The sequence below is a fragment of the Lissotriton helveticus genome, chromosome 7, assembly GCF_964261635.1.
Source record: "Lissotriton helveticus chromosome 7, aLisHel1.1, whole genome shotgun sequence".
Classification (NCBI taxonomy): Eukaryota; Metazoa; Chordata; class Amphibia; order Caudata; family Salamandridae; genus Lissotriton; species Lissotriton helveticus.
The window spans coordinates 1,761,428,858-1,761,443,267 of record NC_136068.1 but is presented as its reverse complement, the minus strand read 5'-3'; positions in this window follow the sequence as shown (position 1 = coordinate 1,761,443,267).

Here is a 14,410-nt window from a genome sequence, read left to right as displayed (position 1 = left end):
TGCAACCCTATTACTGGGAGGGTATGTCTGGCTGGGAAAGGTGATTACCATGGCTGCGGTGATTTCTGGCTTCAGGTAGAAATCTACATGTAAGGAGGGTCTGCATCTAGATTTCCTTATAGGAATAGGGCCCAAAGAGTTCAAAACAGTGACAGAACTATTACCCTCTCTACAGGGTCACTCCCACACATTTTGCCTTAACCCCTCCTGTATTCTGAATTTTATTTTGTTGGCTTTGGGACTCTGTGCACTTTACCAAACCAGAGCTAAAAGTGTGCGTTCTCTCTCCCTTAAACATTGTAAAATCGCCCTACTACTGATTGGCACATTAAATGTACTTGCACGTTCATAGTAACGTGGTACTACATGTATCTAGAGCCTCTAGATTCACTGCTACTAGTGGACCCTCATTGTGCCACCCACTAAAGTAGCAAACAGCCAACTTGACCTGGAAAAAAACCCTTCTGCTGAATTTAAAGCTTCCTCTTTAATACAATCTATAATGTATTTGAAATTGCACAACATTTACACGATTGCATTTCTACTTCAGCAAGCAGCAACAATTCTGGCGTTTCATCATCTCATGATGTTATGATGAAGGATCTTCAATTAAATCTTATCCCATCGAGGATAATTCGACCAGACAGAAAATCAATAATCCACCAGGGATGGTTTGCCATCAATTCAATGTACGTTTGCACCCAGTAATTAAAGTGTATCCCATCTTAAATTCATTTGATTTACAACAAAACTCCATTCACACAAAACCATCAGGTCGAGTTGTCATTCAATTTTCATATGTTTTTTATTCTTCTTCTGTATGACTTCATAGGGGTGAGGCGTTATGTGTGTTCATTTGGGGTAACAAGCAGTGAGTATATCAGTCTATGGCATGAAGTTAGCTCCAATTAGACAAGATTTGGATTTGTGTCATTGCATGAATTTGGAAAGATTAAAAGTGATAGTGCCAATACTTATGCCTTGAGGAAGACCCAATGGGGATGAAGCGCGTAGGCTGGCATTAAAATTGTTGCATGGATCGAACTTTTAATAACTTTTTGGCAAAAATAAGACAAACAAAATATATATGAAAACTGAATGGCATCCCTACCTGAAGTTTATGTGAGCATGGAGGAACTCTGTACAGCAAATTAATTTAAAACATTTAATTTTTGGATGCAAACCAATATTGAAATATTTTGAATATCAGTCTCCAGCTGACAAAGTGGGGATGTATTTTAGCTGGTCCTTTAGTGTAGTGGCTGTGCCACTATTAACTATTGGGCATGGCTACTGAGGGCCTTAATTATGAGGCCTCGCAACAGTTTTGCACTGCCATTATGTCACTTTTTGTGACGTATCAGCGGCATAAAACATGCCCCCTGTTGCGCCCCATTTACAACGTGACACATCTAAGCAGATGCGTCACTTTGTAAACCCCTGTGCTACTTTATATCTGCGTCAGGTATAATGTATGCAGGGGGGTGTTCCCACGTAAGTAAACCTCATAGAAGTGATGCAGTGAAATCTATGAGATTTCACTGCGCCACCTCTAGGACGCAAATGCGTCAATATCTTACGCCTGCCTCATAGCAGGCGTAAGACTGTTGCAGGCCCTTTCACATGGGGCTTGTCCCATGTGAAAGAACACATTTCTGGAGTTGCGTCACTTTTGTGACACACTCCAGCAATGTGTCACTTTTGTGCCTACAGATACATCAGAAATACTGACGTATCTGTAACTCCTTGCGACATGATGCACCATTACAGTAAATATGACGCATCCATCATGTCGCAAGGTGAGTGCATTGAGAAGTTACATGTCGCTGCTTTCACGCAGCGATGCGTCACTTTTCATAAATGAGGCCTTGAGTGCGGGCCTGAAGAGCACAAGCCCCTATTGTACATCATCTGGTTTACCAACAAGTTGAGGGTAATAATTAGCTTCTGCGTATGGAGCGTCAAACAGCCAGGTAAGGGGTTCTAATGGCTAATACAGAAAGTCCAAGGAGCTGGAGTGCTTGCAGGGGCACCTAGAAGTATGTCATATCTGACCTCAAACCTCTTCTCTTCCAGAGACACTTCTAGAACTAAAACACATCCTTTCAAGTCCCCCAAGGAAGTCCTTTCACTTTTGTAAATTTGTATTATTTGCCTGTACAAGTGTCATCCTAGTGTGTTTGTGAGTGACTGCCATCTATTGCTGTTTTATACCTCTTCTTGTATCTCGTTTGCCTTTGTAATATGTACTTTTGTAACACTCTTTGTAAGAACTGGGACCACCAGTTCTCCGTGGGGTAGCTTGGCTCGAGCAGGAAGGCAGCCAGGGGCTTACGTGTAAAGCAGCCACTTAACACACACATCCAATGAGACACAAAGTGAGACGCAATAATGGAGACCACACCAGTGGTTGTGTTTGAAAATCAAGGGGCCAGATGTTGGTAGGGTTTTACCGGTCGGTAACGGCCGAATTCGGCCATACCGACCGGTATTTGGCATTTGATATGTAGGGGCAGGTAAACAGGGAAAATCGGTAATTTTACCGATTCGGTAAATATACCGGTCGGTAAATTTACCGACCGGTATATTTACCGAATCGGTAAAATTGATATGTAGGTGGGACTCTTCTGAGTCCCACAAGGCCTACAAAATCGGTATTTTACCATCAAATTGTATTTGATGTTAAAATACCGATTCAGGTGTGCATGCACATGTGTGCATGCACACCTGTGCCATATGACAGGCAGACCTGCCCTTAGGGCAGGTCTGCCTGCCATATGGCCCCCGAACCTTTTGTGGGGGTGCTAGAGGGTGTCAAAGTGACACCCCCTGCACCCTTGTCAAAATCGGTATTTACCTCCTAAATGAATGGAGCATTACCGGTCGGTATTTACCGAATCGGTAAATACCGATTCTTAACGATTCGGTAAATGGAACATCTGGATGTTCCTACATACCCCCACTTCTTATTTACCGATTCTTAATTACCGAATCGGTAAAATTCGGTAATTAAGAATCGGTAAATAAGTTTTACCTACATCTGGCCCAAGATCTTTTATATAGGCTTTAGGTCAGAGCAGATAAAGCATTAGCGAATGATTGGCATTGCATTAAAGCATCTCATTAAGACATTTCATGAATCACATTCAGAATGCATTTCCTGTAAAAGGGTAAGCATTTCATTAGGCAGTTGCAGTAAGACTTATCATTAAAATAATAACCAGCTCATCTGAGCAGTGAAACATTCAATAACACAGCCTGTCACATCGTACTCTTCGGCAGGCAAAGAGGCTACTTTCATAAACCTGGAGGATCCTACAAGAAGCGACCATAGCATTACATTATAGTAACACATTAAACCTCTCATGGACGCCTTCTAAATTGCACTTCATAGGAAGTGATAAAACATTTCAGCAAGTACTTTCAGTACAACAGAGAACTTTAAGGAACACAGCCTGTAGTAACCTTCCACAAGCTTTTCTTCTTGTGAATACAGATCGTTTTGCGACCCAGATCAGATCATCAGAATACTATAGAAAAAAATTTGAAAACCTTCCTGTTTAGCAGATAAAATTAGTCCCCTCCTTATACACACTTGTTAATTAATAGCGCAAGGACGCCTGGGGGTAACTATCGCGCTTTATAAAAAATGTATTTCAATTCAATTCAATTCAATTCAATTCAATAGAAGCCCACCCCTGCAAGAAAATTCAGTACAGTGAAGTGAATCTCCATTTCATTAATAGGATTGTAAATAGGGTGCAACTATGAACATTTCAGGCTGGATACCTGCATGCAAAACGAAATAGAGGGGAAAGTGTCTATCCCCAGACCTGCTGATCCTCGAGGCACATTCACAGGGGGGGCCAACGGGGCCCAGTCTCAGTTCACCCCGGGGGAGGGGTGACCTCGGGCCTTACCCCGCCTACCGCCCTCCTCCCCGGGGGTTACCTTGTACTTTCGGCCCTCCCGTAGGCCTCACTCGGCCCAGCGCGGTGCTCAGGGGCAGATGCAGGCACCAGCGCTGGGGCAAGTCGGATCCGTGGTGTGCGGGCAAATTGGAGGTGGCTCTCAGGCTCCACGGCCCCCTCCGTGACGATCCTGGGCTTCCCCGAGCGAAGGCTGAAGCACGGGGACGGCAGCCAATGGCTGCGCAGCTCAGGCGGGGGCGCGGCCGATGACGCGGCTCGCGTCCCCCGTCACGTGATGCAGGCCCAGGGGGGCTTCAGGCCAAGTGCGGCCTATCGAGGATTCCGGCAGCCCTCTCCTGGCATACGGGGGCCGCCGAGGGGGGTACACGCTCCCTCTGAGGAGATTCCTCGATGCCTCAGGAGGGCGCAGACAGCTCCGGGCCGTGGCGGTGAGTTGGCCTGGTAACTAGCGCTTCAGGACACAGCGCGGTGACAGCGGCAGACAGCGCCAGGCTATCACAGCGCTCGGGGACAGCAGGTGAGCGCTTGGGGGCTAATGCAGCGCCTCGCTGGCGGGATGATTCCTGAGGGGAAAAACGCCTTGGGATTCCAGTGCCTCACAGGGGACTACAGCGCTAGAGTCACGAGTGCACAGTTAGCTCAGGGCAGGCAGTCCCTGACACAGCGTTGGGCAGGGGAACAGATTACAGCGCTCTTCAAGTTAGTCAGCAGGTACTGCAGGCAGGATGGGAGCAGATAATAGCGCTTGTCACCCAGTGCAGTCAGGGGGGAGACAGGTAGGCCCAGTTGAAGGCAGGGGGTGCGCAGGGCAGCACAGTCCAGTGCCTGGTCGCTCCCCCAGCAGTCTCTGGTCACAGGAAAGCAGTTTTCTTGGCGCTTGGATGGTTCTGCGCCCTTAGTTGCTTGTTTCTTGAAGTGGAAGAGGGGGGGGTTGAGTTGAAGGCTTGAAGAGTTTCTCCTCAGTCACTGCAGATGGACCCTGGGGTTCCCTACCACTGGGCCAGATCAGGGGGCTAGTCTAGGACACCTCACCCAGCTTAAGAGGCAGCACCTAAATCCTGTCACTCCCAGTAGCATAGGTTCCTCACTAGGCCCTCCCGCCTAAAACTCCAGCGTGAGTTCCCCAGGTCAGTGATGCCCCAACAGACTAGAAAAAGTTCCCTCCCTTGCTTATATATGCCCAGGTCAGGTGACCACTCTCTAAGGCAGCAAAAATCAGGTCCGCCTTCCTTCTGGACCTTCCCCACTCTACCTATGGACAGGGGAGGGGTGGCTGGCATTGCAACATTGTATGGGGATCCATCCTGCTTCTGGCAGCTAGGGTGCTGCACTAAAAAGACCACGCTGCAGTAGCAGGGGCCAGTGGCAGCCATGTTAGAAGTAGAGAGCACCTGCACCCTAACACAGATTAGCTATGAAAAGGTGCCCGAAGACCTAAGGGCCAACAAAAAGAAGGTGGGGAAAATGAGGCAAGGGCAAAAAATCACAGGGAAAGACCACCCTAGGGCTGACAGGTCTAACATGTGTCCCCCCCAGCTGAAAGTGGGGAGAGCTACCCAACCTCTAGGGAGTTCTCGTCACTAAGGCGGAAAAACCGGGAGAGACCGTCAGCATTGGCGTGGTCCGCTCCTGGCCGATGTTCCACCCTAAAGTCCATCCCCTGTAGGGAAATGGACCACCTTAGCAACTTGGGATTTTCGCCTCTCATTTGCATGAGCCAGCGAAGGGGGTCGGTGGTCGGTTTGAACCAGGAAGTGAGAGCCAAAAAGGTATGGCCTCAACTTCTTCAAAGCCCAGACTACAGCGAAGGCTTCTCGCTCGATGGTACTCCATCGCCGTTCCCGAGGGAGGAGTCTTCTGGAGATGAAGGCCACAGGTTGGTCTTGGCCATCATCGTTGAGTTGCGACAGCACAGTGCCTGTGCCATGCTCTGAGGCATCGGTCTGCACGATGAATTCTTTTTGGAAATCCGGAGTGGCCAGCACCGGAGCGGTGCACATCGCGCGCTTCAGTGTTTCAAATTCCATCCTGGCAAGCAGCCATCCAGATGACCTGACGTGGCTGCTTTTTGGACGTCAACTCGGTCAAGGGGGCCACGATGGTACCATACCCCTTGATGAATTTGCGGTAATAGCCAGTGAGGCCGAGGAAAGCTCGGACCTCAGTATGAGTTTTGGGGGGCTCCCAGGCCATGATGGTCTAAATTTTGGCCTGGAGGGATTGCACCTTACCTCCGCCCACCAAGTGTCCCAGGTACACGACAGAGCCCTGTCCAATCTGGCACTTGCTAGCTTTGATGGTCAAGCCAGCACGTTGTAACGCCCACAGCACCTCCTGGAGATGCTGCAGATGGTCCTCCCAGGTGCTGCTGAAGACAGCTATGTCATCCAGGTAAGCAGCTGAGAAGGACTCCAGGCCAGACAATACCTGGTTCACCAACCGCTGGAAGGTGGCCGGAGCTTTCTTGAGCCCGAAGGGCATCACTCGAAATTGGAAGTGGCCCTCGGGGGTGGAGAACGCCGTCTTCTCCTTTACTCCATCGGCCATGGCTATCTGCCAGTACCCTGATGTCAAGTCGATGGTGCTAAGGTACTTGTCTGCTCCCAGCCGGTCAATCAGCTCGTCTGCCCGTGGTATCAGGGTGAGCATCTGTCTTGGTGACAGAGTTCAACCCCCGATAGTCCACACAGAACCGAAGTTCTGGTGTGGCGCCCGGTGGAGCCTCTTTTGGCACCAGCATGACCGTACTAGCCCACGGGCTGCTGGAGGGTTCGATTACTCCTAGCTCCAGCATCTTGGTCACCTCACCCTGGATGCTGTTCTTTACTTTATCGGACAGCCGGTAAGACTTGGTTTTCACTGGCGGACTGTCCCCTGTGTCCACATCATGGGTACACAGATGTGTGATTCCAGGCGTGAGGGAGAACAACGAGGCGTGCTGCGCCAAAACCTGGCGGCAGTCCCTCTGTTGTTCTGGGGTCAAGGATGGGGAGAGGACAACTCCCTCCACTGAACCATCCTTCTCCTGAGCGGCTAGAAGGTGAGGAAGAGGCTCACTCTCCTCCTCCTCGCTCCCATCCGTCACCATGAGGGGAGCAAGCTCCGATCGCTCATGATGAGGCTTCAGGCGGTTGACGTGGAGCACCCTGTGGGGCTGTCGGGGGGTCTTCAAGTCCACGACGTAGGTGGTCTGGCCTCTACGCTCCACAATCTCGTACGGACCAGTCCACCGGTCCTGGAGGGCACTAAGCTCCCCAGGCTCCATGACCCACACCTTCTGTCCAGCGTCCAACTCTTCCGTCCGAGCGTTGTGGTCATACCACTCCTTCATGACGGCTTGGCTAGCCTCTAAGTTGTCTGAGGCTTCCTTCCAAAGCTTGGCCATCTGGCTGCGGAATGCCAGCATGTAACTGACAACATCACGGGGAAGCTTCTTCGAAGTCTTCTCCCACCCCTCTTTGACCAGACTGAGGGGACCCCTAACTGGATGTCCATAGAGCAATTCGAAGGGGCTGAACCCGACTCCCTTCTGGGGTACCTCGCGGTACGAGAACAGCAAGCAAGGGACGAGGATGTCCCATTTCTGCCTCAGGTCTTCTGGCAGGCTCCGGATCAGCCCCTTCAGGGTCTTGTTGAAGCGCTCTATGAGCCCGTTAGTCTGGGGGTGGAAAGGAGTGGAGAACCGATAGGTCACTCCGCACTCCTTCCACATGGCCTGCATGTAGGCCGACATGAAATTTGTGCCCCTGCCTGACACCACGACCTTGGGGAACCCCCCTCGGGTAAATATCCCCATCAGGGCCCGCGCCACCACAGGTGCAGTAACGGTCCTCAGAGGGATGGCCTCCGGGTACCGAGTGGCGTGGTCCACCAACACCAGAATGAACCGATGTCTCGAAGAGGTCGGAGGGTCCAACGGCCCAACGATGTCAATACCGACCCGCTCAAAAGGGGTCCCGACCACCGGGAGTGGTTCCAAAAGGGCCTTCAATTTGGTCCCCGTCTTGCCACTGGCCTGGCAAGTCTTGCAGGTATTGCAATAGGTGTCAGAGGCAACTCTCATCCTAGGCCAATAAAAGTGTGGGACGAGCCTTGCAAAGGTCTTGTCCTGGCCCAGGTGTCCGGCTAGAGGTATCTCATGCGCCAGTTCCATCAAAAAGGCCTGGTAACACGGGTGGACAACTAAGGCCCTCGAGGACCCATGCACCGGAACCCTTGGTTCACTGTACAGGAGGCCATCCTCCCAATACACGTGATATCCGCCGGTCTCCTTGTTTGACGCTTGGGCTTCGGCCTGTCGCCGCATGCCATCAAGCGTAGGGCACTCCCTCTGCGCCCGACAGAACTCCTCCCGGGTAGGCCCTCCTTCCACATGCCACTCGGCAAGGGTCGGCAAGTCCCCCACGGGAAAGACATCCACCTCCACGGACTCCGGGTATACCTCCGCGGGCTCCCCATCCATCACACGGGGTGTGTCTTCCACAACACTCTCCTCTGGACCGGCATTGGGTTGGGCCGTTGTCTCAGGCTCCAACCCGGGTTGAGCTTCTTGCCGGGCAGCCATGGACCACGTGACTACGCAAGCCCACCCTGGTAATCCCAGCATCTCAGTGTGGGCCTTAAACTCCACTTCCTTCCAGGCGGTATGTTCGAGGTCATTACCGAGCAGACAGTCCACAGGCAAGGCAGGGCTGATCGCAACTCTCAACGGGCCTGACACTCCTCCCCATTCAAAGGGAACTTGAGCCACGGGATAGTAGCTCATTCTGCCGTCAGTCAACATGGCTGGATGGTACACATCAGGAACAACCTGCTCAGGGGACACCAGCCGCCTCACTACAGTGGTCATGCTGGCTCCTGTGTCCCTCAGAGTGTCTACCTCCTCCGCATTAACCTTCACCCTCTGCTGGTACTTAGCAGTATTCGATGGTAAGGGCGTCACTGGGACCATCTGTTTATCCCCAAGTGAAACCAGGGTCAGGCCTGTCCACTCCCCTTCCCTATCTAGGGGCAGCTCCAACCCAAGCGCTACGCTAGCCACCCCAAGACTCTTGCCACCAGTGGGAGCTGGGGGTCGTTTGCGACACTGGGGATCTCCCTTGTAGTGTCCGACCTCTCCGCACTCATAGCACCGGACCACTTTTGGCTGCTGACTCTTGTCAGGGTAAGTGGGTTTTGGGGAACTTCTCTGAGGTGGGGTACCTACTCCTTTCCCAAACTGTCTAGTTTGTGGGCCTCGTGAGAACTTTGGTCTTTTATCTCCACCCTCTTTCTTCTGAGGGGCGCCCTGTCTGCCTTTTGGGCCATCTCCCCCGGGTCCCTTGTGTGACACCCGGGTGCTAACCCAAGAATCCGCCTCCTCCGCAAGCTCACGGGGGTCAGTAAGCTTGCGGTCCACCAGATGTTGGTGCAACTCCGGAAAACACTTATCCAAGATGTGCTCTCTCAAAAAAAAGGTTATACAGGCTCTCAAAATCACGCACCTCGCTGCCACGCACCCAACCATCCAGAGCCTTCCGGGCATACTAAAAAAATCCACCCAATTCTGTGTGGACAGCTTATGGCTGCCACGGAACCTCTGGCGATACCTTTCAGGGGTGAGGCCAAAATGTTGGATAAGCGCCTCCTTCATGGGGGAATACCTAAACTGGTCTGCCTTCTCTAAATACAGGAGTGAGTCCCTGACGTCAGGAGGTATATACCGGTACAAACCACCTCCCCAATGTTTCTCAGGCACCCCATGGGCAGTCAAGGCCACTTCATACGCCTCCAACCACCTGGCAATGTCATCCCCCTTGATGTAGCTCGCTATCACCTCCTTAGGTAACCAGAATCTGGGCTCCTGATGAGCTCCTAGTACGCTGCCACCATTAGGACTTCCTGGCGCACTCAACTGCAATGCTTGCAGCTCCATTTCCTCCAATGCTAATTTTTCTCTCTCCAAAGCAAACTGCTTATCTTCCCTTTCTCTCTCTAAAGCCAGATTCTTATCTTCCCTTTCTCTCTCCCTCTCGTGCTCTAACTTGGCAAGCTCCCACTTCAATAGCCTCTCCTCCCTCCTGTCCTCGTACGCCTGCGGTGACACACTCTCCCTAGATACACTGCTCCCTGCCCCGGAACGTCTTCCTGGCAATATATTCTCTGACATGTCAATGTTGAGCAGGCCTGGGTCTTCGTGAGTGTCCGCCTCCCCATGTGCGACCTGTTCCCCATCCTCTTCTTCCTCTGGGTGGGCCCTTACCCATGCCCTTAAGGCGGTACGGAGCTCTTCTTTTACAGCTCTCGTCCCCACAGGCACCCCCATCCCCTGACAAAACTCCATTAACTGCACTACCGTGTACCTATCAAGGTCAGCCAGCTGGAACTCCATTCTGTCAGGTGGGGACCTAGATAACCTGGAAGAAAGATTCTAGGACGTGGGCAACAATGCTGGTTCAACACACTTTGCTGCAGGCTAGACAGTGGTGGGCAATTGGGTTTGCTTGTAGCACGATAGGTGTCCAATTAATTGCAGCACACTCTGTCCCACTGGAGGGTGTTCGGTAGCTACAGGTCCTGGATCCCACCGCTCGCCAACAATGTAAGAACTGGGACCACCAGTTCTCCGTGGGGTAGCTTGGCTCAAGCAGGAAGGCAGCCAGGGGCTTACGTGTTAAGCAGCCACTTAACACACACATCCAATGAGACACAAAGTAAGAAGCAATAATGGAGACAACACCAGTGGTTGTGTTTGAAAATCAAGATCTTTTATATAGGCTTTAGGTCAGAGCAGATAAAGCATTAGCGAATCATTGACATTGCATTAAAGCATCTCATTAAGACATTTCATGAATCACATTCAGAATGCATTTCCTGTAGAAGGGTAAGCATTTCATTAGGCAGTTGCAGTAAGACTTATCATTAAAATAATAACCAGCTCATCTGAGCAGTGAAACATTCAATAACACAGCCTGTCGCATCGTACTCTTCGGCAGGCAAAGAGGGTACTTTCATAAACCTGGAGGATCCTACAAGAAGCGACCATAGCATTACATTGTAGTAACACATTAAACCTCTCACGATCTAGTCAATTAAATGGATGGCTTGAAAAATGAACTGAATTTTAGGTATTTTATGCAAAGGAAATGTGTTGATATTTTACCCACTGCTACTGTTTCATTATGTATTATATTGCAACATGATGTATTATGATTGTATGTTTGTATCTTACAAGGTTTTTTAAACCGAATAAATATTGAAAGAAAAAAAAGTGATAAAACATTTCAGCAAGTACTTTCAGTACAACAGAGAACTTTAAGGAACACAGCCTGTAGTAACCTTCCACAAGCTTTTCTTCTTGTGAATACAGATCATTTTGCGACCCAGATCAGATCATCAGAATACTATAGAAGCCAACCCCTGCAAGAAAATTCAGTACAGTGAAGTGAATCTCCATTCCATTAATAGGATTGTAAATAGGGTGCAACTATGAACATTTCAGGCAGGATACCTGCATGCAAAACGAAATAGAGGGGAAAGTGTCTATCCCCAGACCTCCTGATCCTCGAGGCACATTCACAGGGGGGCCAACGGGGCCCAGTCTCAGTTCACCCCGTGGGAGGGGCGACCTTGGGCCTTACCCGGCCTACCGCCCTCCTCCCCGGGGGTTACCTTGTACTTTCGGCCCTCCGGGGCCCTTGCGCAGGTTCTGGGGTAGGGGGAGGGTTTCCAGCCCTCCCGTAGGCCTCACTCGGCCCAGCGCGGTGCTCAGGGGCAGATGCAGGCACCGGCGCTGGGGCAAGTCGGATCCGTGGTGTAGGGGCTAATCGGAGGGGGCTCTCAGGCTCCACGGCCCCCTCCGCGACGATCCTGGGCTTCCCCGAGCGAAGGCTGAAGCACGGGGACGGCAGCCAATCGCTGTGCAGCTCAGGCGGGGGCGCGGCCGATGACGCGGCTCGCGTCCCCCGTCACGTGATGCGGGCCCAGGGGGGCTTCAGGCCCAGTGCGGCCTATCGAGGATTCCGGCGGCCCTCTCCTGGCATACGGGGGCCGCCAAGGGGGGTACACGCTCCCTCTGAGGAGATTCCTCGACGCCTCAGGAGGGCGCAGACGGCTCCGGGCCGTGGCGGTGAGTTGGCCTGGTAACTAGCGCTTCAGGACACAGAGCGGCTACAGCGGCAGACAGCGCCAGGCTATCACAGCGCTCGGGGACAGCAGGTGAGCGCTTGGGGGCTAATTCAGCGCCTCGCTGGCGGGATGATTCCTGAGGGGAAAAACGTCTTCGGATTCCAGTGCCTCACAGGGGACTACATCGCTAGAGTCACGAGTGCACAGTTAGCTCAGGGCAGGCTGTCCCTGACACAGCATCGGGCAGGGGAACAGATTACAGCGCTCTTCAAGTTAGTCAGCAGGTACTGCAGCCAGGATGGGAGCAGATAATAGTGCTTGTCACCCAGTGCAGTCAGGGGGGAGACAGGTAGGCCCAGTTGAAGGCAGGGGGTGCGCAGGGCACTACAGTCCAGTACCTGGTCACTCCCCCAGCAGTCTCTGGTCACAGGAAAGCAGTTTTCTTGGCGCTTGGATGGTTCTGCGCCCTTAGTTGCTTGTTTCTTGAAGTGGAAGAGGGGGTGGTTGAGTTGAAGGCTTGAAGAGTTTCTCCTCAGTCACTGCAGATGGACCCTGGGGTTCCCTACCACTGGGCCAGACCAGGGGGCTAGTCTAGGACACCTCACCCAACTTAAGAGGCAGCACCTAAATCCTGTCACTCCCAGTAGCATAGGTTCTTCACTAGGCCCTCCCGCCTAAAACTCCTGCGTGGGTTCCCCAGGTCAGTGATGCCCCAACTGACTAGAAAAAGTTCCCTCCCTTGCTTATATATGCCCAGGTCAGGTGACCACTCTCTAAGGTGGCAAAAATCAGGTCCGCCTTCCTTCTGGAAGGTTCCAGGAGCTTCCCCACTCTACCTATGGACAGGGGAGGGGTGGCTGGCATTGCAACATTGTATGGGGATCCAGCCTGCTCCAGGCAGCTAGGGTGCTACACTAAAAAGACCACGCTGCAGTAGCAGGGACTAGTGGCAGCCATGTTGGAAGTAGAGAGCACCTGCACCCTAACACAGATTAGCTATGAAAAGGTGCCCGAAGACCTAAGGGCCAACAAAAAGAAGGTGGGAAAAATGAGGCAAGGGCAAAAAATCCCAGGGAAAGACCACCCTAGGGCTGACAGGTCTAACACTCTTCTTATGTAACGTAACTGGTCCTTTTGTAAAGCGCTCTGACACCTGGGGTAAAGTCCCCGCTATATAAAATTGCTTAAATAAAATAAATAGAGTTCTGGGAGAGGCCTCTCCCAGGCATCTGCACACATACACACAGCAGACCATGCTCCCTCGCGAATACATATAGTGTAGCATCAGAACACAAGAGTATACATATGATCTTATCCTCTCTCTGGCACTCAATGTTTGAGGTGTGAAACCTCACGATAGAGATTGTTAACTTATTATTCTATGTGTCATGGTACGTGTTGCTATTCTTTGCATGTTAGAGAACCTTACTCTGCTGCCGACTAAAAGTCATACAGTGATACAAACTTGGGACATTCATAATCATGTTTGTTTATATGATTCACTACAAAACACATCACTTAATGTCCAGAATGGCATGGCACCAGAATGTTAACCGGTAAATAGTATAACTGGCTATGTCACTGATGGGGCCCAGGCACATTCTCTGAAACTCAGACAGCACTACATGAAACATGTTCGAGGATCCAAAAACCTCGAACATTCTAGACTGAGCCTCCTTGCCTGGAGGGTTAGTCGCTGTGCTTATAGTCACAGCCCAGAGCAGAAGAATGTGGTTTGGGAGTTTGGTTGAGAGAAGAACTTCAAAGTAAGTGAATATAGTGGTTAAAAATAAGAAAATTATGTCTGTCCATAACTGTGCTTTCTGGCTTGTAATGGGACAGCACTGACACCTAGTGCTGAGTTAAGGTTTAGCACAGAAGCATTTTTCAAAAACGCTTTTAAGGTTATGGTTAAATGAGCATGCTATTGTATTGTATTGTAAATGCATTTATATAGCGCTTACTACCCCTGACGAGGCGTTGAATCGCTTTTTCGGCAAGTAGCACGCTACTCCGGGACCCATAGAGGATTAGTGTTGAATTAGTATAGTGAAACATGCACGTACATTTTAAGTGGTGAATAGGTTAGTCAGTTATTTGGATTTGGAATGATAGCAGAAGGATAGAGGAGGACAAAGGTTTGCGCTTGTTGACCCACACTATTCAGGAAGCCTATAAAGGATTAGTGGTGAATTAATATGGTGAAATATGAAGTAATTTCAGTGGTGGATATTTGGAGTGAGAAGGTTAGCAGAGTGATAAAAGGGGAAGAAAGATTTGCATTCATATAGCACTTGTTACCCCTGATGGGTGTTTAAGCGCTTTTCTGGTGAGTTGCATGCCACTCCGGAACCCATAAAGGATTAGTGTTG